The 15,947-nt window shown below is 47.9% G+C and overlaps 1 protein-coding gene across 15 annotated transcripts in view; it reads left to right on the forward strand.

The window, feature by feature from the left end:
* NCOR2 (nuclear receptor corepressor 2) overlaps positions 1 to 15,947 on the forward strand; it is a 264,994-nt gene that overhangs the window by 49,042 nt on the left and 200,005 nt on the right. The window contains exon 1 of one of the 15 annotated variants that reach the window (XM_064168686.1): positions 6,872 to 6,892. The exons of the other annotated variants lie outside the window; for them this stretch is intronic. The gene's annotated coding sequence lies outside the window, so the exon portion shown is untranslated. Of the gene's footprint in view, positions 1 to 6,871; positions 6,893 to 15,947 lie in introns of those variants that run through there. 15 annotated transcript variants of the gene reach the window in all.

Raw genomic sequence — 15,947 nt, forward strand, 5'->3', positions numbered from 1 at the left:
GGAAAAATGTCTGTAGGAGTTTATAGCTGTGTATGAGAGGATGAAAGCTTTAATTGGAGATCACTGGCTGAGATCAAAATGAGCTGCTGCGAAGCTAGGCTGCTTTCAGGGAGCTGAAAGCAACTTTTGGAGATGGATGTTGGCCCCACAACGGCAGGCGGTTGATGGCTGAGAACACAAAAATGCTTCAAATCTCCTTCTGGTTGCCCTGGAAAATAGGAAAACGTTGGGGTTTTGGTGTAATTTGGAATAATGAAAAACTTAGTTAAAAGTCCTTGAGCTTTCTGAAGAAAGTGCCTCATCCAGTATTGAGTATGTTTGCTCTCGGGCTGGTGGGAGTTAAATTTTCCTCTGAGCTGTGAAAACAGTCTCCATTTATCGTGTCCTGGTTTGGCTCCTGTATTAAAATTATAACAAGGCTGGGGTTTATTTTTGTCTTGTGTACATTTATCTCCTGTGTATCCTTGTGTCTATTATTAGAGCCCTGCTCCATTGCTAAATGAATTGGGTGAGCTCTTGGGGACACAATATTGAAGCACATGAATACTCTGCAACCCTCCTCAGCCAGCCACTCTGCTTTTGCAGGGTTCACAGTGCCTGGGTTTGCCCAGCTCTTGCTTATTTTAAACTCTAGGATGAAGTGGGCAGAGTCATCAGAGAGGAGATCTTAAATGGCATTATCAGTTTGTGAGTCAGTGAGGGAGGAGGTGCATGTGGAGGGGAAGCTCCAGCTGAAAATAAACAGAGAGCAGTGCTGTGTGTTTAGGAAGCCTCTAAATTGCATGACCAGGGCACAGCTCTCTTCTTGTTTTGCTTGCTTGCTTGCTTGCTTGTTTGTTTGCAGGATATTTGTTTCAGTCTGCAAAGAGGGGAAGGTGGAATCCTCTGAAAGAAAACTGAAGTGGTGGTTGGTTGGCTATGGACATACCCTTGATTCACTTAAAAACCAGCTGGAAGCTTTGTCGTTTGAGCCTTGTTTCAGGAGTCTCTGTGACTGCTACTTCTGCTGGTTGGTGGCAGGACGTTTGTCCTCCACTCTGTACCTGCCTTGTTGGCTTGCACAAGAGTGATTTGTACTTCTGCTGATCTCCCTCACCTCCTGTTTCCACATCCAGCCTGAGCTAGCAGGGTTGTTTTATGGTTGATGTTAATCTTCTTGGGATTTGCTCTGGTTTGTAACTTCATTATTGTGTCTCTTCACCATGATCTTGCTTTGCTTGCAGGGTCTGTTTGTCCACATGGCCTCTTAGATTTTTTTTTTCTGCAGTTCTCCCCCAAGTCCTAGGACAATACTAAGTCTCCTGCACACTACAGTGCTGTGCCTTCTAGAGGACTATTTTTTGTCATGTCTGTTTTTTCTAATAGCCAAGGCAGTGGCTTTGGCAAAGAGATGGTTCAGAACTCACTGAGACAATTAGAGAAGACTCCTACTGGCATAACATGGCTTGAGATCTCATTCTTGACTTTGTTTCCTTCCCATACCTTTTCATCATGAAATGCTTCCCTCCACTCTCCTCTGGTTTTGTTGTTGGGTTTATTTTTCCCCTTTTAAGATGCCTTCTTGCTAGTACAGGTTTTCTCCTTTCACTGCTATTTCCCACTTGGCAGTTTTTGGGTGTGTGTAACCTTGGTTCTGCTATGCTGACATGGGCTTGCTAAGTCCACAGGACAGGCTCTGCTGCTGGCCGCCTTGATCCAGCTGGAGAAGTGATGCCAGCTTCTGTACAGATGCTTCTGTGAGTCGCCTTTTCCGCCTCCTCCCTGCCTTGTGTTCCTCCTCATCCAGCATCCTCTGGCTCCCACGTCTGTGCCACGTGCTTCCTTGTTTTGCCTGTTAGCAGCTTGTTTCTGACGGTGGAGCCTGTTCCTACAGACGTGGCTTGGCCCATGAGAGGCTTTTTCTGTGCTGTAGGCTCCTCCAGCAGGGGCAGGTGTGCCCGGTGTGGAATTTTTCTGGAGGCTGGGTGTGGTTTTGAAGACTCTGCCTCATGGAGCAAGAGGGTGGTTTGGCCCTGGCTGTGCAGTTATGGCTGTAGGAGGCTGGAAGCTGAGTGGTTAGGATCAGGACCTGGGTCACAATTGCCTGAAAGGTTTGCTACTGTGGCCATGGAATTGCTTGGTAGGTGGGGCCCAGTTCATAGAATCACAGAATCAGTCAGGGTTGGAAGGGACCACAAGGATCATCTCGTTCCAACTCCCCTGCCACGGGCAGGGACACCCAGTTGATCAAACAAACCTGCTTCCACTGTCAGGCTTTTGTGTTTGGTGTGTATGTATTTATTTACTTTTAAGTTTTATGACCTTTAAAGCCTGCATGACTGAACAGTTTAATTGGCTGTGGGATCTGCTGGAGACAACTTACTGGGATTTTCTGCAAACCTCACTGCCCTTTTCATGTGTGCCGCACAGCAGAGCTGCTGGAGCAAACAGGCAGGAGTGCCCATCCACATAGCCCAGGTAAGATGTTATCGCCTGAATGGAGATGAAAATGCCTGTGCAGTTGACTGGTTGGAGGTTGGCTGCTCACTGGTGGGAACTGGTCCCTGATCTGGTATCTCTTCCCAGGCAGGTTCCTTGTAGGGACAAGGAACACCTCAGGCAGAGCAGAATCCAGCCACAGGCTTGAGCTTGTGCTTGCTGGAGATGTCCAGACACCTTGTGGACCTACTGCTTTCATCCAGGTCACCTGGCATGCCTCTGTTGCAGGGGAGACCTTGTGCACCTATTGCTTCATGGACTGCACTCTGACTTGGTAGCGTTGGGGTCTTTTCCCTTCCACCTGCCATCTCAAAATGTTTCTGCAGTTGTGAAACTGCTTAGAGGAGCTCTGTCAGCAGTGTGGCTAAACTGATAGAAGCTTTATGGAAACGTGGAGGTTTGTCATGGTCAGCCAGTAGATGTTCAGGGGCTGCTAATGGGTGGTGCTCTCAGAGACTGGGCTAGAAGTCCTGCTCTGTGTAGTGAGTGGAGGCTGCCTTGACTTTGTAGAAGCTGGTGTTCAGCCCAGCTTCTTCTGTCCTGTCATCCTGTCAGGAAATTCATAGAATCATAGTTATGGAATGCACTGGGTTGGAAGGGGCCTCTAGAGGTCATCTAATCCAGCCTCCCTGCAGGGAGGGGGTCTGGATCCCTTGCCATGGCTAACATGTGCTTTCCAGACCCTGGGCACTGCCTGAGTGCTCATAGAGGGGGCTTAAGTGGCTGCAAGTGGCGCCTCCTCCAGAGAACAGGAAAGGCAAAGACCCACTTTGGAATAATAGAGGTTAGGACAACAACTTTCTGGCTGGTGGTTCCAACTTGATTAGCAATGACCAAAACTGGCTTTTTGATGTATTTTTTTCTTGTGCTCTTGATGACAGATCTGTGGTTAGATCTGCCTTCTTTTTTGTTTTGTCCCTGTGCATGAATGACTTTGGAGCTGGCTTCTATGCTACAGAGTCTGCTTCACTGTGACACCCAGCATTCAATACATTCTGGTCTTGCAGTCTGTCCAGAGGCTGTACCTGGTGGAGTGTGCAGGTAATCAGCTGTGAATTGCTGAAAGTCAAGGATATTATTGCAAGAAGGGCCATTTTAAACAAAGCATCCTGCAAGAGGTGCTGTTGGTTATTTCCTTTAAGCCCTCAGATTTGGGGTTTGAGAGGAAAAATTATTAAATGATGTCTTCAAGCTGAATAAAGAAGTCAGTATTGAACGTTTTAATGTCTTACAGATGCTGTGGGGTTGCAGGGTTTTATTTTAATTTTAACAATGGGAGTTGGAGTGGTTCCAGCTCTGTAAAGAATAGTCCCTTTAATTAAGAGTTTAAGCTGGGAGAGCGTGTGTAGCGTGATGCCATTTTAGAGTTGGAGCGGGGCTTTGTAGTTTGACTTGTTATTCCCAGTCTTGGATCACACATCTGCCTCTCTGGGGTCGTGGTGGGGATGTTCCTTGCCCTGAGAAGGGAAATTGATGTCTGGAGGTTTTTAGCAAGGTTTCTGCAGAGGTTTGATCTCTGACTTTACAATTTTCTCTTTCCTGTGGCTCCTGATGCCCGCTTTGAAGGTGCCGTGTCTTTGTGGGTGCATTACACTGGGGAAACCAAAGCTGGTGTACTCCTAAATAACTTCTCTTTCATTTCAGGTCAGGGGGAAGGTGTTTTGTAGCTGTGCTCTTAAGTTGCAGCCAGTTGCAGAGTTGTGGGGCATGGGACAGGAGACTGTAATCAAATGTGTGCTCAGGAGGGTATCCCCAAGACCTGCTGAGGTTTCACTGGACTGTGGAATGTGCCTGAGACATCCAGTAGAGCAGGGCTAGATCCCATCCCAACACAGGATCCTAGGTTTCTGTTCCCTCTGGCTTATTCACCTGTTAATGATGCAGAACCCAGAAAATCTATCCTTAAAGATAAATTATTATCCTCCTCATGAAACTGAGTGTTTAAGGAATGTATCCCTGAGTTCTCATCTGAAAAAGTAGTATTAAGAGCTTTACGGTGATTTCTCTTAACTTCAGCTCTTTCTCAGCTCATGGGACTTGGTTGGATGCTCCTGGGCCAGTTCTGGTTTTCTGCCTTAGCATGGCTCCTTCTGGCTCTACTGTAGCACAACAACTGCTATGTGGGGCCATCTGGGATGCTCTGCTGCAAGAGCCAGCATCTGCCAGGGTTTGCTGCAAAGACAGTTGCTTGACTCTTTGGATAGTTTTGTGGCTCAGGAGACGTAGCCTTGAAGCAAAGGCTGAGCAACTGTGAGTCTGGCAGGTATCAAGGAGCTTTCATGGCTTGCATTAGTGTTTTCCAGTGTGTTTATCCCCATAAAGTAACTAATTGAACTAGAGCTCCAAGCACTGTTGTCACCTTTGCACATTAAAAAAATCGTCATCTTGCTACCTGCCTTAATGAGATTTAGAAAGAAATGTTCTTTTTTTTTTTTGTTTGCCTTCTGGTTTTTGAGTGTTAAAGACTCCCATGGGTCGTGCCTTCAGGCCTTTTCATCTGATTGGGGGAGCAGTGGAAGGCTGGTGGTGGAGAGCCACCAATGCAGAGCAGGAGTTTGGCTTTCCCAGAGCTGTTGCCAGTCTTGGAGCTAGATTGTGAATGCTGGCAGCACTGTTCTGAGCTTTGAGAAGGGAGCTAACTGTATTTTTGTGGTGGCCTTGGCTCTGCTATTTTTAAGTTTTCTCTTTAATTCCTATTGTTCTATTTGCTTATTTGCTAACTCGGAAAATTCAGCAAATTGAAGAGGATCTCCCAGCCCTTGGGGTGAGTTTTACTGAGAGTTGCAGTGAGCCAACACAGGGCAGTGGCACTTGCCAAGCTCCTGCTCAGAGGTCCTGTGATGGACCTGCTGGCTTTCAGGTGGTCAAGGTCTGTGCCAAAGTGTGGAGGTAATGAGGTCATCCTGAGGAGCTTGGTGTGTCTATTCAGGGTAAATAGTAACCTCATGCTCTTGGGAGCTGCTTTGTGTTTGTGCTTAGTGGCTCATTTTCATAGTTAAAGAACACACTGGGTTGGAAGGGACCTTCAAAGGTCTTCTTGTCCAATCCCCTGCAGTGAGCAGGGACATCTCTGGCTAGATGAGGTTGATCATGACCCCATTTGGTAGGATTTGGTCAAAATTCAGTCACGAATCTCCTTAACTTCGGTCCAGGCAACTGACTTGAATGATATCTTGGATGTCTTCTCTGCCTCTGAGATTTGCTGCTGGTCCTTCAGTTCTCTGGGGTGCTTTTAGCTCGTTCTACTGCAGAAGGATGAGAATGTGGGCAGGTTGCCCTACACTCTTGCAGAGGCACAGGGCATCTTGAGTGCAGTTGGCTCTCCAGGACATCCCTGCAGTGCTGTCCTGAGAGGATGGATGAGTTCAGGCAGGACTTGCTGAGACAGGACTTGCACAGCACCTTGCAGCTCTGCAGATCACGCTCCGAGCCCCACGAGCCGCATCCCTGCTTGCAGGGGAGGGCAGTGGCAGAATTGCACATGCAGGGGTTGTTCTGCTGTGTGTTTTCTCCTGAGCTTGGCTGGCTGAGAGGAGAACCTTGGGCACAGCTTGCTGGAACAAACGTACCTGCTGAGTAAGACTGAAATAACCCCAGAAGAACCCGAACACCGCACTGAGTCGGTGGCACTCACTGCAGATGCTGCGCTGCTGAGAAGTCAACAAATCCATTACATGGGAAACAGTCTCTGTGCTCTGTCCCTAGACGAGGAGCAACCCCTGCAGCACCACTCAGGGACTCTGCACCACGCATCCCGGCGATGGCGGGCAGCAGCTCAGGCAGGAAATGGTTAAAGGAGGAGAGGTTGTCGACTTGGGTTAGCCATCAGATAGCTAATATTTTAGAGGTTTTCAGAGCTAAGCTATAAAAAGGCCCTAGCAGTATTTCAACTCGCCCATTGTCTGCTGGAAGCCAGCCAGCGTTGCCATGCCGACGAGGAATTATTACTTGCTGCCAGAGCTGGAGGAAAAGCTCATACTTTTGGCTTCAAAACAGGAGGGGTGGACTTATGTAATCCACTGTGTTTATAGGCTGAGACTGGCAGGAGCATTGAGAAATAATTACAGGCTTTCCATTTCATTTCCAGCTTGGTTTTAAGACTGTGTGGCCTCTCTTTATTTATTTATTTCAAAGTTGAGAGGGTGGCTGCTAAAGATGCAGGAGGTCGTGGAGGTGATTCAGGGATGCTGTTAGGTAAGTACCCACCCCCCCACCCCCGCTTCCCTCCTCAGGCTGCTTGGGCTGCTTTTTGTTTTGGTGGCGTTTTGTCTGGAGAGCTAAACTAGGCCACAGCAGAAAGAAGTTGCTTTGAAAAACTGGAACTTGGCCTGGCAACACAAGGAATGTGTGGCGCTGGGGGCCGAGGAGACACTTCTGCGGCTGTCCGGAGGTGGCCAGCCCTGCGCCGGCAGAGGTGAACTGTGAGGTTTTGTGAGCCCCTGCTGCTTTCCCAGATGATTTTTATCCCTTTAGCTCAGCTCAGCTTGGCTTGGAGCGTGTATTTTTTTAAGAAGATATTAACAACAAGCAAACGGGAGAGAAAAAGTTGTGGGTTTTTTCCTCTCTTTTTGTTTTCTTCCTTTTTTTTTTCCCCCTCGACACCTCGCCCTCCTGAGTTACCCTGTCGGCTGGAGTGGGCTTCGACAGTGTGTTCAAAGCAGTTTTGCTGCTGTTTCGTGCTTTCGAGAGGTGCATTGCAAAGTTTAGCCTGTAGTTCCTGGGGTTTGGTTCGTCCTGGGAATGGTCAGCAGTTAGTGCTGGGATTCGGGTTTGCCTGGAAAGCAGCGCATGGGTGTTTGGATTTGGGTCAGGCCAGTGGGAGTGTGCAGCTGCCTGCTCCGCGCTGGCTGCCGTGTGAAGGGAGTTACTGCTGGTGAACTCTGCTCACAGAACTTGGAGGTTGGGTGGTTTGCCTGGTTCTGAGGGTCAGCAGATGCTGCTGGTGTGGTGGCGATGCCTTTCCCGGGAGAGACGGTGTGATTGCGCTTTTGCTGGAAAGCTGCAGCTGAGGGAGGGGGGGATGCTGCAGTGGGACGTGGGGGCTGGAGGAGCAGGGCATTGCCGATGCTGCCTGTGCCGGGTGCCTCGCTTCGGCACACTCAGTTCTTCAGGAAATGAGAACTGTACGACTGCGACTTCTTCAATCTCTCCGTCAAGAGTGTAACCCTCCTCTGAAGTGTGGATGAAGCCCTTTTTTGGAGGGGGCATGAAGAAGAATGCTTTGCTATGTTGCAAACTTTCTGTGGAGGTTACAACGGCATAGAGAAGCTGAGCTGTGATTTTGTTTTGTTTTGCTTCATTGCACAATGTCCTACTAGGGAGTTACATTCCCAGTCCGTGCTAATCTGACTTTTTGTCACTGTTGTATGCTGTGTACAGATCAAATATCCTTGTTGCTCTGCCAGTCTGCTCTAGAGTTGGTAGATAAGCTTCACTTCAGAGATGCTGGACTTTCGAGGGGCAGTTACAGTCCTGTGTGAACATATTTGGGACCTGACTTGCCATGTAGTTGTGCCTCCCTGCAACTGCTGTCCACGAGGCATTGCTGTTCCAGTGCACATGCAGAATGAAACAACTTTTTTCATAGTTGTGGGTAAAATCTTAGGAAACCAGTGCCAGGCAAGTTGGGAAATGTCCTGTGAAACACTGACTGGCATTATCAGAGGCTTGGGCACGTTACAAAAAAGAACTCAACAATTTCGTGATCCCTAATACTGCTCTAACTCCCACCACAGATGCTGTCGGACTCAACGCAAGTTAGACTTGGTGCTGCAGGGCTTTTTGTCTTCCCCCCCCCCCCCTCCTCTGGGATTTGTGCCAAGATGAACTGTATGTTCTGTTCTTAAGAGCTATGAGTAACGTATGTGTGAATCTATAACATAAGTAATACGAGTCTGTAAAATGTGTGAGTGTGCAGGATTGGTGTGCCCTGCGTCTAGAGAGCAGCGTGCACAGCGCTGTGTGCGTTCAGAAACAGGCTGTGGTACATGTCTGGGCAAAATTAATGACATGCTTTGCAGCTCCTGCTCGCTGCAGAGCCCTGTCTGATGGCCTGATCTCAGCCAGCTGAACTGAGATCCCACTCACCACCAACGGTTTGCCTATCTGACTGCCCTTTTTGGAGGAGTTGCAAATAGGAAAGAGTTGGAAGTCCCTCCCTGCCCTTCCAGGGGAAGTCAGCCTTAACGAAGGCCAGAGGAGATGCTAGTGCTGTAGGCTAATGTTTCCTAAGCAGTGAGGTGTCTGGGGTGCTGGAGGGCTACACCTTGGAGCAAGGGATGCTGTGGGTCCCACTCTGCACTACCCCAGGCATGTGCTGCTCCAGGAGCTGCTGTACAAATGGTGCACGCCAAGGCAGGCCTGCTGCTGCTTGTGGGACTTTTTCCTCCCCCTTTTTTTAGATGAATAAAATGGGCTTTCTCTCATAATTTTTTTTTTGTAAGTGAAAAATGAGAAGGTGGCAAGTAGCCAATTCCCCTGCCTCCCTATTCCCAGCTCTGATGAGGTCATTGCCTCTAAAAGTTTATACCACGCACTGTGAGACGTGGCTAGAGGAGCAAGTAAGCAACAAATGCCTCTCCAGGGGTGGTTGGGAGTGATGACCTCCAGTCCCTGAAATATTAGTGAGCTGTAAGTGATGCTTGAGCAGCACTTGTGAGTGGGGAGGGGGTTGGTACAGCTGTCTGGGAAAATCTTGCAGGATGCAGATGGAGTGGGAAGGGAGCACTTCTGGCCCCTGTGATGCTCCAGGTGCAAGACAGGACATGGGATGCTTCGGATGTGGGTAGTTGTTCAGGGGCTGGTTGTGCTGCCAGATGGAGGGACACACTTGTGGAGGGCTGAGTATGTGATTAGGTGAAATGTGGTGAGCAGCCATGCTGGCACTCCTTGGCTGAGCTTGCCCTTGCATCCATTTACTTATTGGGAATTTCTTCAGTGCTGTTTTTGAAGCAGGGTTGAGGAAGTTCATGACCTAGTGAAGGATTGCTCCAAGACCTTTGCGTTCTTGGCCGAGTGACTGCTTGGAGGAGTTGTGGGTTTTCCTCTTCAACACCATGCTGATCTGCCTGTGGATTCTTCAGCTACTATGTTCTTATCAGTCCCCCCTGCCACCCCAGTTTTGCTTTCCTCCTGTGGAAGTGACATTGAAACAGGAGCACCTGGACCATGAGGAGGTCCTTGGGGCTTTCCTGCAAGTGTGAATTCTGAGGGATATGATTTTCAAGCAGAGTAAAGGTCTGGGAGATGCTTCCATTTGCTGATGTGGGGAGCTAATGTCCTTTTTATAGGTACGTATGCACAGGAGTACCTGAGGGCTCTGGGGACACCTGTGTCAGCAGCCTAAAGCTTCCTGCATTGCCTTTGGTGGATAAAGCTCTGATCTTCCCTGACACCAAGGGTGGAAATAGAGAAGTGCAGCTGAAAGTTAGTAAGAGAGGAACTCAGGGAGGGGTCTGACGTGCTGCTGTGCTTTTAAGGCACAAACTTAAAACACCACCCCCTTTAAAACTGCTGTTCCAGCTCAACCTGTCCCTTCCATGGATATCATGTAAGCGTCCCTTGGCTGCAGCTGCTCTTGTGCTGCTGCACCCCAACAAGATCTTCTCTTTGTCTTTTATGCTTCTCCTTACCAGCCACATCAGTTTTCTCCTGTCAACATGATACAATCACTCCTTGTTAGCCTATCTCACTCTTTTCCTCTTTCAAGGAAGGGAGAGAGCAGGGGAACCAGATCTGATAATTCCAGTGAGTAGAACTGTTCCCCTGAGCCCTTTATAAAGAAATAAAAAGGCTCTCCTTCTCTCTGCTTCTCTTTGAGTACAAGCACTTTACCCTCTTGGATTCCCTGCAGGCTCCTCATACTGCTAAAATTGAAACATCAAGATGTCTGAGGCAGCAGGAATTACCATCAGTGTTTTGACACCTGGAGGTACGATTTCTATTAGCTTTTATATAAAAACAACACCAGTTTTGCCAACAGAGTTCTCGTTAAATAATGCATGAAGACCCTGCTCCTGACAGTAGGTATTTTTCTTTCACTTTTCCTGGACTCTTGCATAACAGCTTAATTTTTGTGACCACTGGGGAGAAAGATCCACTCACTCATGGAGATGGATCTGCGGTCACACGTGCTTAACTGCTGGGCAGGGAGGCAATTACCCTGCTTGCTAATTAACGTGGAGAGATGGGAGAAAGCAATTGAAGGTTGTTCTGTTGAGAAGGCTTGGATTGTTGTTTTATTTTTTGGAAGCAGCAGAATGTGGTCTTCCCCGAGACCTTTGGTGGTAATTAAGGCTGCTTATATGTGATGTGAGAGAGAGCTGGGGAGGGTCTGCGTGCCCTCGAATGGAGACAAGCACAGGGTCATTGGAAACGTGAAACGGGTAGCTTGTGTGTTTGCCTGGATGATATTTGGCATCAAGCATATGCTCAGTGCTCGCTTTTGGGGGAAATGAAGTGAAACAGAAGGGCACAGCATGTGGATGTGACTGCTAATAGTGAGAATCAAAGCACAGTTTTGACATTTCTAACCTAATAAGTGGTGCGGCGCGTGAGAGCCTGCTTATTTTCCTTTTCACCATGAGATGCTTTGACAGAGGAGTAAAGTCCCATTTTGACATTCCTGTCATTTTAACTAAAGAGAGAGATTACAGTAAATTGGATTAAGTGAAAATCTTCTTCAGATGTTTGTGGTTTGGGCTGATTTATGGATAGATGTCATTTGAACGTCATTCTGCATTTTTTAAGCATCTGCTTGATGGTTGCTCTAATGCTGTTGCTGCAAATAAATCCACGCAGAGGAGGGAAGGCTGAGCAAGCAGCAGCTACCCGTGACAGATCCAACACTGGGGTGTGGCGTGGAGGCAGCAGCACCCTGTCCTCCTCATGTTCTCAGCTGCATAGTGCCAGATTCTGTGATGACTGCCTGGTTCTCGTTTCAGTTCCTGTCACTGAACTTTGCTATCTTCTGATGAAAGTCATTTAAATAGGCTTTCCAAGTGGTTTTCCCATCCTAAAGAGATGGTCCAGCACACACATCCCTTATCGTGCACTTGGCAGGTCTTGGGTTGCCCATTCCCCTGTGACCAGTGCTGACATTCTTGGTTGCACTCATACGAAGCCTCAGTCTTGGTCACCTCGTTGCAGAGTCCTTTGCTGGCTGTGAGTGTGTGTGAGTGACTTTTCCAGGCACCCAAATACTCTCCTGAGCATTTGCTGGCTCACTCATGTGAGCAATGGCATGTGAAAATGCTTTGTCCATGCACTGATATTTCCAGAAGATAGTGTTGAAAGTTCTTCCATTAAATTAACGGCGTGAGACAGCTTAAATATGTGTGTCCTTGGTGGCTTCCTCCACCTAAGCCATTTAGAAGCTGCTGGTGCCATTTGGAAAGCTACATAATCTCTTGTGGCTGATGATGTAATCAGCACTGTAATCAAATCTGCCAATGATGTCATTGATGGAGTACTCTGCTGTTGCCTGCTGCAGTGATTTGTGGGATGAAATTGATGTCTTTATGCAAATGGTGATGGGAAAGTGGGAAGTCTACATCCCTAAATTGTGTTATTTGTATAAAAGGGTTTTAATTTCCAGCATGATTTTGGAAAATATTTCTGGTTAGCTCTTAATCTCTGGATTTGAGTCTAGGTGGAGAGTCTGTCTCTAAAAGTTGAGCTGCACGTTTAATGTTGATGTTCTGAGAGGTGTAAGGTAGCTGCCTGCCAGCTCAGCTCCTGGAGTTGCCTCTGCTCTGCCCAAAGGAGTGTGTGGCCGAGGCTGGAAGTGGGAATACAAAATTTACCCCTAGTTCCCTGAAGGAGTTGGGTGTTCTAGACTCTGTATTGAGTTTTGCAGTCCTGAGGCAGGAAGGCACTGCCCAGGTTCACAGAGGAGCGCCCTTGTAAGCAGGGCACATCAATTCCTGACTTTTTAGGGTCAGCCAGCTGGAGATGCTTCATGTCTCCCCTCGGAACCAAGCTCCACCGCCTTGATTTGCGGCATCCAGCACTGCCTGGGTTTTCCCATGCTGTTGGTGGCACCAGGGCTGTGGTGTTTGTTATCTGCACCTGCACTTTGCTTAGGTGGTTCATGTTACCTTTGCAGTTCAGAGACTTTGGCTTTTGCTGTGAGCATTTTGCACCCTGCTAGCAACTCAAAGTGCAATTCTTAAGGTATTTTCTATATTATTTTCTGCACTACAATTATTACTGGGAGATCACACTACTGAGGGAAGATAAATTAGTAATCCTGCTTAGTGGCTGATCTTATCCTAGCTGAGTAGCTCTTGTTGCATAAGGGACAGTGACCTGAAATTGTCTTTTTAAACCAGTGGACAGGGTGCCTTCCCCTTCCCCCCCTTGGCACACATGACTTCTTAAATGGTTCACAGTCTAGCAGTGTTGCTTCAGTAGCTCCCAACAACTTCACCTTTAGATTGGTATGCCAAGGAGGACAGTGGTGCTGCAGGAGGTGGGGTATTTTAATGCATCAGTCTAAGCATCAAACAGACTTCCCTGCCTCTCTTGCAGCTCAGCTTGGTTTACAGGAGGGGTAAGAAATGGTCACAAAAGTTACCTGACAGGAATGGCAAAGAGGAGCAAGAGGACACCTTGATCAGAACCCATCTCGCAGGGATTAATGAGGGGTGGGAGCTTTGAGAGATGGCTGAGGCACTAGTGGAAGGGCTCTACTCCATCCTTCGGTGTCATACTCCCACCAATGAGTGCCAGGAGGGAGGGTGAGTGGGTGGGGAATTCCGCTGGAGGGGAAGAGCTGCTGCTTGTGAGCAGTGAAGAATGAAAAACATCTGCTCCAGATGTGTGCCTCTGCTTATTGCTTTTTAACTCCTTTCAGTAAAGCGATTGAGGAACTGGTGGTGCAGTTCATGGCAGAGACCTTGTTGGAGTTGAAGAGATACTTCTCTTTCTGCTCAGTTGGCCCTTTGTCTTCCCATCCCTCCCCTCAGATAGGACATCTGGGCTCTTCTTCCTGGGGAGGGTGGTGGGAGTGCACTTAACAGCTCATTTTTCCCTCTCATCCCCTGAGAAATGCTTCGTTAAGTATCTTAGAGTTACGAGCTCCATCTAAAGATGTGAGACTCGCTCTGTCACCTCGCCTGTCTGCTTTCAGAACTGCCTCTTTGGAGCAGAGAGCATAGGCTCCCCGTGTGTGCAACCGAAGAGCAAGGTTGGGAATTACTGCTCCCGGAGGTTGACTGCTCTTTGGGTCAGTGGAGCAAACTCTCGGCTTCCCATTGCAGGTCAGAGCTGGGCTGTGCGATTCCTGATGTCGCCACTGCTCTGAAGTGGGAGCAACTGGTGCTGGATACAGCCTCAGGCTGCTCGGGAGCTTCCTCCAAGCTGAACAAGCATCTGAGCAGACAGATGTCCTCTCCTCCTTTGGAATGCTCACATGCAGTGGGATGTTCACAGCCCCTGGAAGTTGCTATTATTGCTCAGGTCTGGAGCCTGTGGTGCGAGGGAGGGAGGTTTGTTCACCGGAGCACTGTAGGCAGCACCCTGGAAGAGAGGCTTCCTTCTTTCACCAAGGGATGGCTGGCAGTGGGGAAGGAAGAGGAGGGTTTTTGCTATATGGCATGGGTGAATCAGTGCTGTCTGTGATTGATTCTCATGGTGACAGGCTCTAAATGGGAACTCTCAGGGGAAATTAGCCTGCAGCTTTTGAGTTTATTAAATATTCTCCAGGGCCATCCCAAAGGGCCACTTTTAAGTACTCCACAATGTTTCATCTGTATTTTTAACATCACCTGCAGGAAGTGTGACCACTTATGGCCTGTATTTACATCAAAGTCTGGGTACAAATAGTTAAGAAAGGATACATGACATGTTCTGTTCTTCAGGTCTGTAACATGATGATGTCTTACAGGTAGGCAGGATTGCCTCAGCTGGAGGTATTGCAGATTATTATGAAGTCCAATAGCTCACTTAGAGTTATGGCTTTATAATGATTGATTTAGCCATTTGTTAAACTTCCTATTTAATGATTGATTAAGCTTTTATAAAGTATTTGTAACTTTAAAAGTGTGACCTGATGTATTGTAGCTCCATGAGTATCTAGCTAATAAAACACACTGTGGACCTGTAGTGCCTGCTGGCTTGACAGAAATTGTATTTTAGGCCTTGCCTGTGAAGTTTAAGTGCCCTGTAACAGATTATTCTTAGGTGCATTTTAAGGCACAGAAGTACAACCTTGAAGTGAGCTGCAGGGTTGATCTGGTGTGTTCACCTTGTGGGTCTTCTCTTTGCTGGGATGGTAGTAATAGGCTGTGTAATCTGGCACTGGCATGGAGCACCTCAAAAACAGATCTCTGCTTGTTTCCAGTGAGGAATAAATCAATCTTGGGCTTGTCTAAGTGTGAGAAGCAGTAGCAGTGATCTCTTTTATGCCCGTGCCTGCCAACACTGTCCTTGGGAGCAGCTTTAACAGAACAGAGCCCTGGTAGTGCTGAGGACTGATAAGACAGATCCCAGCTGATTTGGCTTCCTGCTCGAGCAGCAAGAGTCCTGCATCTTTGGTGTGTGCTGAGGGAGCTAAAAATCTAAGGGGAACAGATTGTTTGCTTGGAGGCACATGATGGGAAATCTGAATGTAGTTGAGGCTGGAGTGGCGGTAGGCAGAAGAGGGAAGCTGCCTCAGAAGAGTAACATCTTTATGTCTAGAAGTGTGGTAGTGTCCTGGGTTACCACTGAATCATAAAATAATTTGTGAAGGACCTTAAGGATCGTCTAGTTCCAACCCCATGCCCTTTCCACCTTCCACTCAGGTTGCTTAAAGCCCCATTCAAGCTGGTTTTACCTTTATGTAATCAAGTACCAAACTCTAAAGGTAAAATGTGCACACAAGGGACTTTTATAAGGGACTCCTTTTTGTAATCTGCCTTCTTTGTCTGTATCTGGAAGTGTTTTTTCCACAAACTGCTCAACTTTCCACTTGCTTGAGCTGTACAGAGCTGGCTGCTGGGATGAGCTGTGTAATGGGATATCTGAATTGCAGCAGGAAACCTGCTCCAGGTCAGGCAGACTTGATTTAAAAGCAAATTTGTTCAGACTGGTATGAACTCCTGCACAGAGAAATTAAAACTGCTTCATGTCTGACTCATGTCACTTCTGCTCCAGGTCAGTAACTGCTGCTGAGGGATGCTCCAGTGGCCGACAAGTAAAATCTCTGGAGTGGAGGCTGAGTGATGTACGTCCCTCATGCTCTACCTTCTCACTAGCCTGTAGGAAGGAGTGAAAAGTGTGGCAAGGAAGGGCTCTTGGTTTGATGTGCTGACTTCTCATCTGTTCCCACTCCTGCCCAGCAAGGGACTTTCTGCTGCACATGCAGTGGTCTGAGTAGCAGCACACCTCAGAGGCAATGGTGTGTTTTTCTGTAGGAGCCAGAGTCTGTGAGAGGTGGTGATGGTGTGGCAACGTAAATGAGCCTGTGGGAATGGTCTTGTTCTGTT

The sequence above is a fragment of the Pogoniulus pusillus genome, chromosome 30 (assembly GCF_015220805.1).
Source record: "Pogoniulus pusillus isolate bPogPus1 chromosome 30, bPogPus1.pri, whole genome shotgun sequence".
In the NCBI taxonomy this organism is placed as follows: domain Eukaryota; kingdom Metazoa; phylum Chordata; class Aves; order Piciformes; family Lybiidae; genus Pogoniulus; species Pogoniulus pusillus.